At 45.7% G+C, this 5568-nt stretch overlaps 1 pseudogene; it reads right to left on the reverse strand.

Moving 5' to 3' along the window:
- Positions 1-862: 862 nt before the first annotated feature.
- On the reverse strand, positions 863-3189 carry LOC140709879 (cytochrome c oxidase subunit 7A2-like, mitochondrial pseudogene; annotated as a pseudogene).
- Between the last annotated feature and the right edge of the window lie 2379 nt (positions 3190-5568).

Here is a 5568-nt window from a genome sequence, read left to right on the forward strand (position 1 = left end):
TTTCTATTAAGATTTTACTGTAAGATAGAAAAATTCCCAAGGTGACTACTAACTTGAGCCCCTCATTTCATGCTCCTGGCCTTGGCTTCTGTCTTCTTTCCTCAGCTGTATCCAAATCCAAAAAGGCTTCTCTACCCCATGCTCAAAAATGCAACCTCAAGTCCCTAAGGTCCTTAGCACAGACTGACGTGAATAAGCCCGTGGGCAACCTGCATCCAGAACCGCCAGGGAAATCAGGAACACAAGCATCGAGCATGGCATTATTTCTTTAAATGATAGTTTGAACCATCGAATGAGCTCTGAAGCCATATGCTTTTCCTAAACAAACCGAAACACTGTCTTCGTATCTTTCTATTCTTCTTGCAATAATGTTAAGTAAGCCATCCAAGTAAAAAAAAAAAAATTAACAGAAACAATGAAAAATGAAAAATCAGGCTGGGCAAGGTGGCTCATTCCTGTAATCCCAGCACTCTGGGAGGCCGAGGCGGGAGGATCACCTGAGGTCAGGAGTTTGAGACCAGCCTGCCCAACATGGCGAAACCCTGTCTTTACTAAAAACTACAAAAATTAGCTGGGTGTGGTAGCGGGCTCCTGTACTCCCAGCTACTTGGGAGACTGAGGCTGGAGAATGGCTTGAACCCAGGAGGCGGAGGTTGCAGTGAGCCACGATGGCGCCACTGCAGTCCCGCCTGGGCAACAGAGTGAGACTCCATCTCAAAAAAAAAAGAAAAAGGAAAAATGAAAATTCAAAGGGTTAACACCAAAAAGCAAACTAGTCCTCTGCAACCTAACTCACTCCTTAGTTTTGGGCCTGTGAAGCCACGTAGAAGGCGATTAGGTAGTAGACGGTCCCTCCCACAGCTCAGCACCATGGCTGAATTTTCCCGTAATGCATTTGGTCAGGCAGGCCTTGTTTCAGGTGGATGGTCACACTGTCAGATTTCTGGAAAAACTTCTGCAGCTCTGGAACTTTGTTTTTCCCAGCAGATTCACATGCAGTGGAATTGAAGGTCAGTTTAGTTGGTGTGGCAAACATGATATCGGCGGTGCTTCTGTGAAAACCACAGGTTTGGCTGGGCGCGGTGGCTCACACCCGTAATCCCAGCACTTTGGGAGGCCGAGGCAGGTGGATCACCTGAGGTCAGGAGTTCGAGCCCAGCCTGGCCAACATGGTGAAACCCCATCTCTTCTAAAAATATAAAAAATTAGCCAGGGATGGTGGCGGGTGCCTGTAATCTCAGCTACTTGGGAGACTGAGGCAGGAGAATTGTTTGAACCCGGGAGGCGGAGATTGCAGTGACCCAAGTTCAGCAAGTGAACCAAGTGAACCAAGTGACCACTGCACTCCAGCCTGGGCAACAAGAGTGAAGCTCCATGAAGAAAGAAAGGAAGGAAGGAAGGAAGGAAGGAAGGAAGGAAGGAAGGAAGGAGAGAGGGAGGGAAAGAGGGAGGGTGGGGAGGAGAGGGGAGGGAGGGGATGGAAGAGGGGAGGGGATGGGAGAGGGGAGGGGATGGGGGAGAGGGGGGGAGGGGAGGGAATGGGGGAGAGGAAGGGGAGGGGAGGGGAAGGGGAAGGGAGAGGAGGGGAAGGGGAGGGGAGGGGAGGGGAAGGGAGGGAAAGGGGAGGGGAGGGGAGGGGAGAGGAAACTACAGGCTTTAATCCCTGCGGGCTTTAGACCTTCGAAGCCCATGCTCCCACCAACTTCTGCTTGAAGCCACTAAATTTGCAGTGCAAGATGCCCAGGGCCTGGCTTCCAACATCTGCTGCCTGAGCAGCTGCCTTTTGTCTTATTTTTCAGTTGGTTTAAGACTCACCCAGACAGGGAAGAAGAATGTTATTTATTAGATCTTTTCAAAACAAAAAAACTAAGACAATAATAATATCTTCAATTGTTGCCAAGTCTCTACTCTTCCCACCCTGCAATAGGCTGTTGGGCTTTGGGATTGTGTTTAAAGGATTTAGCTGAAGACAAAACTTCTTGCTACCTCTGGATCTTGGCAATCAATACTATGCTCAGGCAGATACCACAGATAACAGAATTATTATTTATAATAGCCATTACCATTTATTGAATGGTAGGAATACTCCCTGCCTTGTGTTAAATGCTTTACACACTTAGTTCATGCTAACAAAAGCATGATATTCTCATCCCCATTTGACAAGTGAGGAAACTGAGGCTCAGAGAGGTTCTGTAACATCCAGATTCACACCATCAACAGTGGCCTGTTCAGGATTCACACTTAGGTTAAGGCCCCCAGAAAACCCCTGCTCTTAACCACTTGGCATTGGTGCAGGCAGCCCTGTGGGTTCTTCTGTGAGGGGTAAGAAGAGGAACAGGTCAAAAGGAGTGAGGACTACCCACATCTCCACAACACTTAGCCCTGGGCATTGCCCTAGGGTCAGAGCCCAGCCACTATCTTTATCTTTCCAGAGGCTGCCTTGACAGCATCAATGTGGTTGAAAGGGATCTGAGAGAGGGTTTTGTTTATTTTTGTTTCTATTTTTTGAGATAAAATTCACATAACATAAAATTCATCATTTTAAATGGTACAACTTAGTGGCATTTAGTACACTCACAATGCTGTGCAACCACCACCTCTATCTAGTTCCAAAACCTTTACATCACCCTTAAAGGAAGCCCCATCAGGTCATCACTCCCCATTGCCCCTTCTCCCCAGCTTCTCAAAACCACTAAGCTGTTTTCTGTCTCTACAGATTTACCTCTTCTGGGTATTACATATAAATAGAATCTCCTCCAGGAGATTTCTCATAGGCACATAGTTGAGAGCTACTCATTTTATAGATAGGGGACCCATTCCCAAAGCACAGGCTGGAGATAATTCACCTTTTGATGCCTACCCTGACTTCCCATTTTGCTATTGTGCTGCCCCTTGGCTCTTGTCTCCCTGATGGGCCAATTTTCTGCCTATACTCACCTCTCATCCACTCTAAACAAAACCTACTCAATCAATGAGCTAGGGATTATGTCTTCTTCTGAGCAGATGATGAGGAAATCTCAGTGATTCCATGTTTATCCTCTTGGCTTGACAGAGTCAAGAGGGTCAGAAATGTGACTGATTTTAATTGGAGGTCAGCAGTCCAAATAGCAACTTCTACCTGAACACAGGGTCCTCAGTGGACAGGCACATAATTGAACTATCTCCCGCATTGGCCTTCACCCTCAGCATCGGAGCTCTGAACCGTATTACATCTTTATAATAAATTATCTCTTTTTTTTTTTTTTGAAACTGATTCCGGTGCTTCATGTAGTAGCCATGGCAATGAGTATTGAACCGGATTTATCATATTCCTATCTATGAATTGTTTTCCCTTATGCTTGGAGAAGGTAGGGGAAATTTTCAGAGCTGCTCAAAATGATACTGCAGGTGCAGAGTGGAAGAGGCAGCCACTCGACCACAGCTGCCTTGTTCGTGCAGAAGAAAGGGAAATGAATCGCACTTATTGGAGGCTTCAGATTCAAGCACATTTTCGCTTTTAATGCTTTCAGCAATTATGTGGAGCAGCTGTGTTACGGTCCCACTTTGCAGATACAAAAAAACAAGGCTCAGCTGGTAAATAGATTCAGAACCAGGTATGAATCCCTCATGATTCCAAAACCTCTTTCCTTTACAACCCAGGGCTGGAGGATCACAAAGAATAAAACGCACTTTCCTCTTCCTAGAGTTTACACTTTTTTTTTGTTTTTCTTAGAGTCTCCCTCTGTCACCAGGCTGCAGTGCAATGGTGCAATCTTGGCTCACTGCAACCTCTGTCTCCCGGATTCAAGCGATTATCCTGCCTCAGCCTCCCAAGTAGCTGGGATTACAGGTGTGTGCCACCACACCCAGCTAATTTTTTGTATTTTTAGTAGAGATGGGGTTTTGCCATATTGGCCAGGCTGGTCTCCAACTCCTGACCTCAGGTGATCTGCCTATCTTGGCCTCCCAAAGTACTGGGATAACAGGCGTAAGCAACCGTGCCTAGCTATAGAGTTTACACTTCTATTGCTGTCACAGCTACCAAATTCCATGAGCATGTATTCTTTTTATTTTTTTCATGGTGGAAGAGACAAGATTTTATTCTATTGAAGCCAATAACAAACAAGACTGTCTTAGATCTTGGGTCTCAGACAGAACTGAGTGTTTAAGAAGAGTGCAGGAGAAGGTGGAGAAAGTGGTCCTCTTCAGCCTGGGTTCTTCTTCCTCTTGCTCCTGCCACAATGTCAGAATCAAGGGCTGGCTGAGTAACTCCCGCCATCTCTCAAAGCTGCCTTCCCCGCCACCTCCTGGAAGAGCAGTGAAGTGACACTGACCTAGATTCCAGTCCTGACTCTGCATCTCCCTCATCTGCAAGGTGAGGATAATGCTAGTACCTACTTCATATACATCCTTAATCCCACCACATTCCCCATATCCATTCTCCCCTGCTTCCCTTTCAGTAATTAAAAACCCCCAAGCTGTAGTTGGACACATTGCCATCCAGCTAAAGACTACATTTCCCAAGCTTTCTTGCAGCCAGGTGTGTCCATGTGACCAGGTTCTGGCCAATTAGCATTACCAAATAAAATACAGGATGAAGGGTTAAATTTGAATTTCAGATAAACAACTAATAATCTTTTAGTACGAGTATGTCCCAAATTAAAAGTCCAATACTTTTGTGTGTGTGTGTGTGTGAGATTGAGTCTTGCTCTATCACCCATGCTGGAGTGCAGTGGTATGATCTCGGCTCACTACAAGCTCCGCCTCCCGTGTTCACGCCATTCTCCTGCCTCAGCCTCCCGAGTAGCTGGGATTACAGGTGCGTGCCACCACCCTCGGCCAATTTTTGTATTTTTAGTAGAGACAGGGTTTCACCATGTCGGCCAGGCTAGCCTCGAACTCCTGACCTCAAGTGATCCACCCACCTCGGTCTCCCAAAGTGCTGGGAGCCACTGTGCCTGGCCCAATAATTTTTTAGTATAAGTATGCCCCATTTGTACAAAAAAGTATGGTTATTGAAATTCAAATTTAACTGGGTGTACTGCATTTTTATATGCCAAATCTGACAACCCTATGGCTAATGAAATATAAGAGAAAGTAATGTCTATAACTCCGAGGCCACGCTCTTAAGACTAGGGGGCATGCCCTCATTTCCCTTTGCTCTTCCTGCTGGCTGCAACACAATTATCAAGGGTGGCATGCATCATCTTTGACCCTATCCACTGCAGCAGTGCTCTGAGACATACACAGTACATCAGCTGAATACAAGGAGCCCAGGCTCTAGAATAACCTAGGGAAATATTGCTGCTCTGCTCTACAGAACCACCCACTAGCCCAGACTTGTATATCTGAGAGAAACATTAACTTCTGCCTCATTAAAGCCTCTATTATTTTGTTCTATATTAAGGCAGCTAGACCAATATCCAAATGAATGCAAAATTATAAATGAATTATGGTAATTTGGGTGCCTGGTACATCAGAAAGCCTCAAGAAATGTTTATCTCCTCTTCTTTTTAACAGAGCTGTCCCCTCTTTACCAAATTTCACAGCCCTGTTTTAAAATAATTCGACATCCTTTTTTTTTTTTTT

Source organism: Chlorocebus sabaeus, chromosome 23, assembly GCF_047675955.1.
Source record: "Chlorocebus sabaeus isolate Y175 chromosome 23, mChlSab1.0.hap1, whole genome shotgun sequence".
NCBI classification, from domain to species: domain Eukaryota; kingdom Metazoa; phylum Chordata; class Mammalia; order Primates; family Cercopithecidae; genus Chlorocebus; species Chlorocebus sabaeus.